Genomic DNA, 13,892 nt, shown 5'->3' on the forward strand with positions numbered 1-13,892 from the left:
TACACCATCACCAAGGCTGTGGGAGATAATTCTTTTGAGCTCAATGTTCCCCCATTCCTTGACCTGCAACTAGTGTTCAATGTGGATCGTCTTCGGCCATACTTTCCACCATTACTGGACACATCCGACATTGCAGAACAACTCACACCAACGGAATAAAATCTAGACTGCATGGAACAAGTTGCAACTGATCGGATCATGGACACACAGGTCAAGAATGATTACCATCAGAATATCCATTTGTATCGAGTTGTCAAAGCCAGGAAACTCCTGCACCAAGGAAAATGGCTCACCAGGGACCAAGTACAGCAGAAGTTTCCTCATCTCATGGAGGAATTCAATGCAATGGGGACCATTACTTCCTAAGGGAGGAGGACTGATCTAGGTGGATACTGGTGGCCACCTGCCTATTCCACTTGGAATCTCACCATTTCTTCTTTCAATTTTTTTCAGTTTCCTTAATTGTAGCACATTTTACTATTTTTGGCAGTTTTTCAGGTCCTGAACTTCCGGAGTCATTTTGGGGCCCTGAACGACATTTTTTTGGCAAAATTCCTTTTGTGACTCCAAATAAATCACGTCATCTGATGTATTCCTAGAAGAGATCTTTCCAATGAGGTATCATATGCCTCAAATAGAGATAATATGACCAAGTTACAACCCCGGAAAGTTGGCTGCCCAACTAACCCCAACGGGGGCCATAAACTCTTGGTGTTACATCTCCTCGGGTTAGGGTTTTGGTTGTTTATGGTTTTCTCATATTTTTCAATAATAAAAAGGCCCTTGAGCCTCATTGTAACTCAGTTCATAGGCATGTAGCCACCACATCTCTTCTCAAAGATAAACTACCATCGCCCGAGCTAGTCTTATTTCCATTATGTTTGTAAACATAATTCAGTATTTGATATTAATGAAATGAAGTGTTATTTCTGCTGCATCTCTGTATTTATGGTTATATCTGTAATTTTGTGTGTCCCTGTTTAAATCTAGATCACATGTTTCTGCATCCAACGGGACTAGGCAGTGTGGTTGTAAGGTCTTTATCTGTTTTAGGGCTTAATCTGACCTTCACGAACTGTTAACCTTATTGTTACAATCGTAAATAATTTTCTACTTAACAAACTAGAGAACTACGCAAAACTATTCTAGCATGTATTATTCAACATACAAAATAGTATCTGAACCTTCATAATGCAATTCTGGAAGAAATATATAAAACGAACCATAAGCAGGTTAAAACACATAAACGATACGAACATACAGAAATACAAAGCTTTATTCTTAAAGTTCTTCTTTATTAGTCAAGTCTTCCCAGATACAATCTTCTAACCCTGCGCACACAACTGCAGGGGCCTGTGCACTCAGCTGCAGACTTACCAAGGTCTTCACGCACACAGCTGCAGGAGCCTTCCCCTTTGCTTGACTACAGAAATATCTTACAAAAACATACTCAAATATATTTCATCAATTCAATATCCCTTAGACTTGTTAAAACATCCCTTTATATATGATTTTACCCTTACAATACCATGGTCCACAAACCATGGGCAGAGCTCAAAATCCTCTAGATAATCCCATCCCTTTAAAAAAGAAGGGGCTTTGACTCGCCCTAAAGCCCCTTTGACTCTTATAACCCTGCGCTAATCACACTCTGCTCCTCAAAATGTGGAGTCTTTACATGACTTAGACAAAACCTAGACCTAGGAGACCCCTACACAACCCTAGTTTACTTCTAAAGAAATCAACAAGGCGATCTGACCTTTCCCGAGGAAACCAAGATTTTGAGGGCCGAAGAAGAAATTCAGATCTTTTCCAATGATTACAGAGTTAGATATGAAGATAGATATGTTTAAAATGTTTTCCCAGAACTCCTTGTGATTTTGGGTTTGTTCGTACATATTTATCAGTGTAAGAGCTAGATCTGGGTTCATCGAGAAAATCTCTACTCCCAAATGATAATTCATACTCGAAAGGTTTATCATTTTTATGTGCCTTCGTATCCATCCCACAACAAGACCCCCAAATCACCCACAAGCATCTAGAGCCATGAAACTCCATCCTACCAAGAGGGATTCAAGAATATTTTGGATAGAGTTACCACAACTGAGGGTTTCCTGAAGAAAAATGAGATCAAGGTCAATGAATTCAACAATTCTCTTGAGTGCATTTTTTTGGGGGGACATGCTAAACCCTAGAAATTGAAAGACAACAATTTCATTTTGAGACCCTTATAGAGGTTGGGATTCCTCTCAGGGCCCCTTTGATGGACAACTATCTCCTTGCAACAAGATCTACATAACCTTTTTCTTTTTCTTTGGGTAATAAATATTTTCTACCTCAACCTCTACCTTTGGCTACAATGAGTTTAATCTGTACCAAACCTGATATAATTACCTCCTTCTGAGGGACCACCTCTCTGGGGTAGAGATTATAGATAACATCATTTGATTCAAATATGTTTGATAAATACAATGTGATTGAGGGCAATATCAAGGGAGAATCACCCTAAGTGTTGAGGCATGGGAACATAGCCAAAATAGGGCATGAAGGGAGAGGGCAATAAGTAGTGGATTGGAGGGAGGCAACATCTGCCAAAGGGACTGTTGAAACATTTGATTGCAGGATAAACGCATGGAGTTGGGTTACACTTTTTGGCAAGGGATGGAATGTTTAGGTGAAAAAAGAGTTCTCGATCAAGCCACTTTAAGCGCTCAATCAAGCCCCTTGAGCGCTAAAAAAAGTGTAAAAAAATAGCTCGATCAAGGGTTAAAATCAAACACTCGATCGAGATTTTTTTAACATGACAACAACAGATCAATAGAGTTTTGTGGCTTGGTTGAGATTTAGATATCAATCAAGTGTTAGAGCTTGATCGAGCCCTTATTTCATATTAAAATATGTGGTCGCGGTCTACACAAGTCATTTTTTCACAGACCGTGAAGCAGATGGGAGCTTGACCAAGACTTGTATGGTTTGACTGAGCAATTCAACCATGGAGCAAGTCAACTAATCTCCCCAACAAACCCGCAAACATCCCAAAGGCTCAAGCCAAGGTAGGTTTCTTATCCTTTTTGTCTTTTTTATTTAATTTTTCTTGCAAAATTAAATAAATTAATTTGAAAAAAAAAATATCATACAAAAACCATGAAAACCACCATAAAACACCTTCAAAACTACAAAAAATATCTTATAAAACCACCAAGAAAACGCTTCAAAAACCACCAAGCAGTTTGGTATGCCAATTGACAATAGCACAATTTGACACAATGTCTCAAATAATAATAGTTGCTATTACAATTGGAATCCACTGAATATATGAGGGATCATATGGATGAAAAATTTATGATGCATTTAATGTCACAATGGCCTCTTTCTAATTGTGGATACTATCTATACCAACTCACAATATACATACGCAATTTCAAATATTGGAGTTGTTTGTCACATATATACATGAAGTGTCTGCTACTTTTATGTGGCAACAGGAAAAGACGAATGTGGGGATACTTATTTTTTAGATCATGGGAACCTAAGAGGCTTCAATTATTCAGAGGTTGCCATCTCCTGTTACTGAACTATAGTTTCGGTCATAATTGTCCATGATGGTCTTAGCATACAAAAATCAAAATGCTTGGATTCTTGTTTTGAGATTATGGAAACATAACAATGTTAATGCTTAATTTATTCTAATACAATTAGGCCTAGGTCTCCTATTGAGATGCTTGGGGGGCAATGCATTACTAAAGTATTTAATAATTTTCAATAGATTCTAGGAAGGAATATTGTTTAGTCCATTACCCATGGACTGCCCAACAAGCAAGGGTACACTAACAAAGTAATGTCATTGAGATTATTGTTGATTTTGTTTCCTCAATAGTTAAGTGACACACGATGGATCTTTTATTTTCATTTTTAATGGTACATTTTTTTATTATAGAGGAGAAATTGGGGTCCTTAGGGGTTGGGGAAGACAAAGACGTTTTTATTTAAGTTTCTATGTGGTGGATTATTTCGTCGACGCCGTATGAAATGGGAGTCGCTAGCTTGCCATACGATTATTGGGTGATCAAACATGTGATTCTTTCAGTAGAATACAAGGTCTTCTTGTAATCTTATGACATAGTCCTAGTCACCTCATTTGTTGCATTTGATTCTTTAAATATATAATTTGATGAATTGGAACAATGGTGGAATAATTTTGTTCTATTTTGGCATATATATCAAAGTTTAGTCGAATTCAAATTTGAATTCAATTAAATTTGTTTAAATTTGTCTAAATTGCATGTGATTCTTTGACTAGAGTACAAGGTCATCTTGTAATCTTATGCAATAGTCTCAATCACTTGTTTTGTTGCTTTTGATTCTTTAAATATAGAATTTGATGAATTCAAACGATGGTGGAATAATTATGTTTGAGTTTCGCATATAAATTCAAGTTGATTCAAATTCAATTTTGAATTTAATAAAAAAATTTAAAATTTATCTAATTTGGATTAAATTTGAATTTAGGGCTATGAAGTTAATGTTGAATTTCATCACTTTGTTTCTCATTATCAAATTTTTTTTGCACTTCATAGTTGTTGAACATGGACAAGAACATAAAAGAGGTGCCTTAGGCCATAAACCAAGTGACTTATGCCATAATTACCAATTTGTGTTGGAATTAAAATATGGATATGGTTTGATTCAGAAAAAAACTACATGGGAGTTAAAAAATATAGCATGGAAAAATGGACTGAGAATAGATCCTCATTATTTTGAAAAACATTCAGGGAATGGGATAAAACTTTCGGATATATAAATATATATTCAAGAGTAAACCTGCATGCATGACTATTTTTAAATTGGTACAGGTTAATGGCATGGTAATGACGTTTATATTTAATCTTTTGTTGTGGTCGATTATGTCGTCGACGCCATATGAAATGAGAATTGCCAACTTGCCAGTTTGGCAGGATGAGTTTATTGTTGATATTGAATTCATTCAGAGTTCCCTCTCTGTTTCAGATTGACTACAATTATATTGTTCCCTCTCTTTTTCAGATTGACTGCAATTATATTGATCTGATGAGACCAGGGGTATTGTAATGATAAACCTAAGAAATTAAAAGAAAATGGCTTTGTTTATAAGGGCTCTACTATTAATTTAGTAAGAAGTTTAAACTTTACACGCTCTATGGGAAAACTTTGGACCTGTTTTTTTTGGAAAAATTCTCAATTGTGTTTAACATAAAAATTGATATTTATCAAATATATTCCAAAATAGTTTTCTCCCCTACATACTTGTTTAAGTCATTGTTTCGATTTTTGGGAAAGTAATTCAATAAACTTGTCCTTCAAGGCTCTACTGCAAAGAGTAATCTTGATTTAGGTTGGATGCCAAGTCTAAGAGATAACTATTGTGTTGAAATCCCCGAGGCTTGTACCCAATAATAAATTTAATCAAACAATGGTTGTATCACTTATGGGTCATTCCCTAATTTATTTAGGGTCTCTTTTTTTCATTTTGATATTTTGACTCCGGAGAAACAATTTGGATTTTTGCTACTAATATATGTTATTGTGTGTAGACGACAAAGTCATAAGCTTTCAAAAGCATGTTTGAAGCTTATGAGTGCAAGAGTGCACACACTGGTCCAATCCTCATTCAAGAAATGAGCCATGATGAGTTGCATTGTTTGTTGGAGTTTTATACATTGCGAGCATCTCAGAGGAGAAGATTGAACAACATGGTCACGTATTATTCATGGTACTTGACAAACATAAATTTGTGAGGCTCACAATTCAAATTCTATAGACCCCTCAAATGTTTTGGATGTTGAATTTTAATCTTTTCTTAATGTTAATGGACAAATCACATAGAATAGACATGATAATCGCTTGCCTAAAATTTCTGGTTTCAAGTTGTTCTATATCAATGCACTTTCCACCATTGTTAATGTTAAAGACTCAAAAAATTTACTCTTTTGGAAGAAAATATGTTGATGCTTTCGGTTTCAGGTAATACACTTATTTATAGACATGAGTGAAATTCTATTAATGCCATAGCCCAATTATTGCTTGGGCTTATGCATGAACAAAATGTTAGATGCAAGTTATAGACTAACAAACAATTTTTTTCTATCAAATTCTTCTATCCCTAATAGCAGGTAAGAATCAATGACGATCTCAATAAAATGTTGCCTTTAACCTCTTAATTTATTTATTTTCCTATCCACTGCTTCTATCCCTAATAGCAGGTGAGAATCAATGGCGATCTCAATAAAATGTTGTCTTTAACCTCTAACAGTGGATGGTTCATAGGTTTTATGACTACGAATCTCCTTTGTGTGCTCTATACCAGGTATTGTTGCAAATGAGCATTCGTGGCTTGGAGCGTTTTCGATCTGCGCTAGAAATATTTTCAGTGCCCAGACGACGGTCAATATTTGTAAGGAATCCATGGTTAAGAAAGAGGCACAAAATCTACATGCCTTTTTCCAAAAGCACTCTAGATTGGACAAAGTGGAACTTGATGATAAGGCAACTAGGGGAGAAGCTGTTGGTGACATTAATGAGTCAGAATTCAAGAAAGGTCCAGTTCCTAGAAGTATGGATCCACGACGGCGATGATATTTGTCTACGGTGTTCTCCTGGTTGCTCTATCGTTCAAATCAAAACAGTGTCTTCCAGTTGCTCCTCATATGGGATATTCCTTATCGACATTAATGCTTCATGGCTTACATCATAAATTGAAGGAAGAGATCAAGAGGAAAACAAGGAAGGCTGCGAAGCAGCTAGTCCCTGCACAGAGTTCTTCGTGTACTCGGCAAGTTTATACTATGTTTTGACGTTCAGAGATTGACCAGCAGCAAAATCATGGGTTTGTTATTGCCAATTTCATGTTGTTCAAGGAAGCATGTGGAAGCATGTGGACATGGGCTGTCGTAGGCTTCAGTTTTTAAGAAGTGGTAGCAAGAGCTCAAGAAAATCTATGTACACAACACAATTATAGTTAATTTCAGACAAATAGGCAAAGAAAATTGAAGCCTATATCATAATATTATGACAAATGAACCAAAGCACATTAAAAGGAATTAGTATTATGAAGAATCCCGGCTGAATTGTGAAATAAATTCAATAATAGCAAGAGAAAATAAATTCAATCAATTGAATAATTGGGTAGTAAATATTCAAGCTAGGAGATTGAGCCCGTGAACTGCCAGCAATAACTCCTGAGAGTCATGACAATACTTTCCACTATTGCCACTCCTAGAACAGCAATTGGAATGGTCAGCCTAATGGGATAATAGTATATGTGCATATAGAGTAGACCAATTCATATTCATTCACGAACTTTGATCAGAAATAAAATCAAGATGAAAGCATTCACACCAAGATGTGGCATATCATGGTCTCCTTTATTTTAAGAAGCTTGCTGATCTACTCCCAAAATGCGTGCATAGGCCTTCTGATAAAGACATTCTTGTACAGTAGATGTGCTATGATACACCAATGATCTCACCTTCCCGGCAGGCACCCACTTCAATATCAAGGCTGGACTTTTTGGATGCTACCACTCTGCAGCAGTTTCGCCGTGGTGACTGCAAGAATTGCATTCACAGACATTAGAAGAAATCAAAAGGGAGAAAATTATTCAAAATAGTTAACAATTTATGTTGATCAAAGATACTCCCACTTGGGAACAAACACAAGTGCAATAGAGACTTGCATAAGGGTTTTAACAACCTAATTATAGAGACTGCCATAAAGGTTTTAAAAACCTAGAGACTAATGAACTTTAAGGGGTAAAAATCTAAACATAAAAGATCAACACTAAAACCTAGAGACTAATGAACTTTAAGGGGTAAAAATCTAAACATAAAAGATCAACACATGATTTTTTCTGGTAAACTCCAGCCTGAGCTAATCTTGTTCTGGCACAACTACTAACAGAGACAAAAGCAAAAGGCTTGGACTTGGACACAAGTCACTGCAAGAGATTTGCAATCCCTAGAACTCTCTGCCAACAAAAGATTTTCCGGTAAACTGCACAGAGTTCTTCGTGTACTCGGCAAGTTTATACTATGTTTTGACGTTCAGAGATTGACCAACAGCAAAATCATGGGTTTGTTATTGCCAATTTCATGTTGTTCAAGGAAGCATGTGGAAGCATGTGGACATGGGCTGTCGTAGGCTTCAGTTTTTAAGAAGTGGTAGCAAGAGCTCAAGAAAATCTATGTACACAACACAATTATAGTTAATTTCAGACAAATAGGCAAAGAAAATTGAAGCCTATATCATAATATTATGACAAATGAACCAAAGCACATTAAAAGGAATTAGTATTATGAAGACTCTCGGCTGAATTGTGAAATAAATTCAATAATAGCAAGAGAAAATAAATTCAATCAATTGAATAATTGGGTAGTAAATATTCAAGCTAGGAGATTGAGCCCGTGAACTGCCAGCAATAACTCCTGAGAGTCATGACAATACTTTCCACTATTGCCACTCCTAGAACAGCAATTGGAATGGTCAGCCTAATGGGATAATAGTATATGTGCATATAGAGTAGACCAATTCATATTCATTCACGAACTTTGATCAGAAATAAAATCAAGATGAAAGCATTCACACCAAGATGTGGCATATCATGGTCTCCTTTATTTTAAGAAGCTTGCTGATCTACTCCCAAAATGCGTGCATAGGCCTTCTGATAAAGACATTCTTGTACAGCAGATGTGCTATGATACACCAATGATCTCACCTTCCCGGCAGGCACCCACTTCAATATCAAGGCTGGACTTTTTGGATGCTACCACTCTGCAGCAGTTTCGCCGTGGTGACTGCAAGAATTGCATTCACAGACATTAGAAGAAATCAAAAGGGAGATAGAGACTTGCATAAGGGTTTTAACAACCTAATTATAGAGACTGCCATAAAGGTTTTAAAAACCTAGAGACTAATGAACTTTAAGGGGTAAAAATCTAAACATAAAAGATCAACACATGATTTTTTCTGGTAAACTCCAGCCTGAGCTAATCTTGTTCTGGCACAACTACTAACAGAGACAAAAGCAAAAGGCTTGGACTTGGACACAAGTCACTGCAAGAGATTTGCAATCCCTAGAACTCTCTGCCAACAAAAGATTTTCCGGTAAACTCCAGCCTCAGCCATTCGTGTAACTACATAGCTACTAACAAAGACCAAAAGCAAAACACAAAATGCAAAACATGCATAGACTGACATTCGAACTAAAAATTGCAACAGCTTCGCTATTCACTTACAAAGAAACGTAAGTTCTCCCGGCTGAATTGTGACAATTTCGTTAGTCATGACTAGTTTTATTCACTTACAGAGAAACGTAAGTTCTCCCGGCTGAATTGTGACAATTTCGTTAGTCATGACTAGTTTTATGCCAGGTAACACACACCTACAATCCAAGCCACAAGAAACAATCAGTTATAATCTAGCTCACAAAAGCCTGAGTTTGCACAGAATTCATTGTGTGCTATTAAGAGACAGATCAATGATGGTGCACTATATTATGCATTCTACAGTTCTATCAAAACCAAATTATGAGAATGAAACACCAATTTAGGTAAAGATGAGTGCCTCTACCATCGAAACCCTACTCATTTTAAAGGGCAGTGAAGCATAAACAAGTATGAGTTATCACAGTTAACAAACAAGAGACATTCAAACAATTATGGTGAAAATACTAAATAGTACAGGATTTTAAGTGCTAAGGATTTCAAATTTTCAATAGGAGAAACTCTGTGCGTCTCCATGTAAGAATGTACCAGAAGATGCTTGGTACATAGGTTCAAGTGCCACCAGTCACATAGCACATAACAGAGAGTAGTTTCCCATCAACATCCAAGATGCAAAAAAATCGAAAAGTACATGGAATACATTGCAGTCCTTACATAAGACTTCCAGTGCAAACAGAGTCCCGTATTTGGCTTATAAATTACAAAACTTAATGATGGGCAAAGGTGATCAAGTCACAAAACCCGTGACAAAATTTAATGATTTGAAACATTCATAGATTCCAAGCAGTGATAACTGATAACATTGCAAAGTAGGTTTTCAATTACAGTGGTACTCAATAGTTTGTGTCACTCTGTTGGAGTGTCTTATAATACCTAAATTTATCATCTAAAATTGAAGAGTTGGCCATTGATGAAGTTGGAGGATTAGTTTTACAGCATGAGCAAAGAAAATAACTATAACAATAGAAAACTTCAAAAAAGTTAAAACCATGGCCAGCAAGGAAAAGAGAAGTGATGGTCAAAAACGAGGCTATACAAGGTATGAAGAGTCAAAGAAAGGAAACACCAATTTAGGTAAAGATGGGTGCCTCTACCATCGAAACCCTGCTCATTTTAAAGGGCAGTGAAGCATAAACAAGTATGAGTTATCACAGTTAACAAACAAGAGACATTCAAACAATTATGGTGAAAATACTAAATAGTACAGGATTTTAAGTGCTAAGGGTTTCAAATTTTCAATAGGAGAAACTCTGTGCGTCTCCATGTAAGAATGTACCAGAAGATGCTTGGTACATAGGTTCAAGTGCCACCAGTCACATAGCACATAACAGAGAGTAGTTTCCCATATTGGACCCATAAATTTAAAAACCAGAACTGGGTGAAACCAGCTATCAAACAAAGCCACCTACCAAACCGTAAGCATAAACAAGTATGACTTATCACAGTTAACAAAGAAGAGACATTCAAACAATTAAGGTGAAAATACTAAATAGTACAGGAGTTGTGCAAGGACTCTTGCCCCAAAAATTTATAACTCTGTAGTAAACCTGCTCTGTGTGAATATTAACCATTCAAGGGCAACCAGTGGTGAAGTGATTCAAGTGTTAAGTTGTGCAAGGACTCTTGCCCCAAAAATTTATAACTCTGTAGTAAACCAACACTGAAAGCGAACAGTTGTGAATCACATGCGATATTAGCATCATTCAATGAATACTATTCATCAATTCAATTAATGGATTACCTAGGATGTATATGTCATATGTCCGAGAGCAAAGTAAAGAAATACAAGCATGCAATTGTAAAAAAATTCAGAACTTACAGGCCCAACACTGAAACCGAACAGCTGTGAATCACATGCGATATTAGCATCATTCAATGAATACTATTCATCAATTCAATTAATGGGTTACTTAGGATGTATATGTCATATGTGCGAGAGCAAAGTAAAGAAATACAAGCATGCAATTGTAAAAAAATTCAGAACTTACAGGCCAAAAAACTGTAAACAAAGCAATGTTCAGTAGCATATCCTAGAGCACAGGGCTCAAAATCACGGAGATAGATAGAGAGTGACAGGACCTTCAGCTGCTGCGCAATAAGAATCGCTGGATACAGCCTGCACTGCTCCAATCTGCCATTAAAGTCACTTTCAGCTCTCTGGTAAGAACAGAGCATATAGATACAGAACTTTTAAAGAAGAAGTGCTGGCTTTAATTAGGACTCACCCCTGCAGCTTTCACGAAACTCTCAGTTACACTATTCAGCAGAGGATGACCCAAATCGAAAGGGATTGCCCGTCAAATTTCTTGAGATCATTCAGAAGACAAGTTATTATATTTAAACATAAATTGAAGTTCATTAAAATTATTAGTAAAGTGAATATGCCGGTTAGAAAAATGAATACGACAGGCTGCCAAATGTTGCATGCACAAAGAAACGTGGCCACATGTTAGCAACGTAAAGTGTCTTCTCGTACAGAAGACCAACTAAACAGCAAGAACCAACTGCTGCAAGCTGTGGTGTACAGAAGACCAACTAAACAACAAGAACCAACTGCTGCAAGCTGTGGTTTTGTGGACCGAGCATTTGTCACAAGAGACATAAATCCCTCTTCAGTTGCTAGAAAAACATTCCGTATCACCGCCAAAAGCATCGCTGCAGCTACCAGAGAAAGGAATTTCCACGACCCGAATGCACGTTCATTCAGAACGGAAGATTTACAGAACCTATGTCAAGTAAGTTCACCTAAAATATCTGGTTATTTCTCTTCTTACTTTTCCTGGAATATCTAAAACGCTATATCATGCACAGTTTTATTAGTTTTAATAGTTAGAGTATGATTTTCATATATTCCTAATTGCATAATATGCAGATGCCTTCCAGTCTCAGACACATCGAATTTGAATTAAATTCCCCTCGCTTCCAAATCTCTTCCCAATGTATTCAGCAACTAAGCAATTTGCGAGTACTGAGACTGGCGAAGGCACAGTTCAAAAGCATACCTGAAGAGCTAGGAGATCTGGGAAATGGTTTGGAGGAACTATTACTTGATAGTTGCCAATATTTAGAGAAATTACCGGCATCATTTTCAAGTCTGGGCTCTTTAACAGTGTTGAGAATGTCTAGCTGTTCTGGTTTGACGCAGCTACCAGAACATTTGGGATCATTGAATTGTCTGCAAGAACTCTGTTTGCAACGCTGTAAAAGTCTAGAAGTGCTTCCTAGGGAGCTTGAAAATCTTACAGCGTTGCAAAAACTCGATTTATTCGGGTGTGAAAGTCTAAAAGCGCTTCCTAGCCGTCTTGGAAAGCTCACATAGACAAGGGTTTCTTCAGAGTACTCAGAGCAGGCAGATTCCCAATAATAGAAAGAAGATGTAAGGGCAACTTCATCAGAAATCGCACAGGCCTCCCGTTCCTCCCGTTCAGCAACTTCATCAGCAATCGCAGAGGCCTCAAGCGCTTACCTTGCCTCCGGAGGAGTTGCTTCCTACCGGCTTTGGTTTGCAAGGTATGATCTGTCTCTGCCGCCTCTCGCGACTCATGACGGTCAATTATGGCCGGCATCTCCCGGTATCTTGAATCAAGTCGAGAAGACCCATTCGAATTCAGAGAGAGGGCTTTGACAGGCGAGTTTCAGATGAATAGACCGGGACGGACGCTCACGCTAGGCTTACCGGGCCATACGAACCCATTGCCAGACATACCGGGCATTTCATAGCGTTTCATAGCGTGCGATGAAGGCTAACAGCTGTTGAACCATGGTGCATCATGGCATGCACCAGCTGCCAATGTAGAACATTGTAACACGGAACACCGAGCTTTACTAAACCGCATACCCGGGCAGAAGTAATGCTAGCATTAAAACCAGACACCCGTGACGGTTAACGCGAAAATGCACCGGGCTTATTGCTTTAAGCTATGGTCGAGCCTCTTCCGCCTCGGGAAGAGGCCAAATAAGATGGCGAAGTTCAGCTGCGAATGAAACTTAGCATAAGCGCCTAACAAAGCATTTCGAAACTTTAGGTTAACCACTGAAACAACCGAATAACACCTTCGAATTAATGCTATCTCCGGAACGATCGATTACTATAGTCCCTACCGGATGCCAGATGGCAGGGACTAATAAAAGACACCCGAGCTCCATTACACCTTCACAAGAGCTTGAGAGACTCGGTCCGCCACTCTCCCGGGCTGAAAAACCGAAGGTTGTGAGTTTGAAGGAGAATGCCATGTGGTAAATACGATTTGCTAGAAGAGGACGGAAATAATTCTTCGTGATGGCTAGGATGAACAATGTTTGCCCAACCAACTCCATAAAGGGAATAACTTCAGTATAATTATATAATTATATATATTTCACTATTCTAAAATCTATAACATCACATAATTATATATTATAATTTGATATATATATAGCATAACATAGTTATGTAACCATTTAACATAACATAAAATTATTTGACGTGTATATATATATATATAATATCCATTTTTAAGGTCACAGCCAAGCCAAACACCAAATTGGTGTATGAGACCCCCTTGTTTGTGGGACAAGGGACCCACCTCCGCGCGGCAATTTGACTGCTAAGTCTATGAAGGCATACATACTCTACCCCCTTTTGGTTTTGAACCT

General features: G+C 37.5%; 1 long non-coding RNA gene across 3 annotated transcripts; it reads right to left on the reverse strand.

Annotated features, from left to right (window-relative positions):
- Positions 1–8,356: 8,356 nt before the first annotated feature.
- On the reverse strand, positions 8,357–13,158 carry LOC149221080 (uncharacterized). Of its 3 annotated transcripts, XR_016249347.1 has the most exons (5): positions 12,260–13,158; positions 11,483–11,562; positions 11,246–11,388; positions 9,270–9,415; positions 8,357–8,828 (listed from the first exon to the last, which is right to left on the reverse strand). It is a non-coding gene; the product is annotated as an uncharacterized LOC149221080 (long non-coding RNA). The 3 variants fall into 3 exon arrangements; XR_016249346.1 differs by having other exon boundaries at positions 11,337–11,388; positions 11,483–13,153; XR_016249345.1 differs by having other exon boundaries at positions 11,483–13,153.
- Positions 13,159–13,892: the final 734 nt, after the last annotated feature.

Source organism: Pinus tabuliformis, chromosome Q (genome assembly GCF_031772625.1).
Source record: "Pinus tabuliformis cultivar Carrire ecotype Pingquan chromosome Q, CPIR1, whole genome shotgun sequence".
NCBI lineage: Eukaryota > Viridiplantae > Streptophyta > Pinopsida > Pinales > Pinaceae > Pinus > Pinus tabuliformis.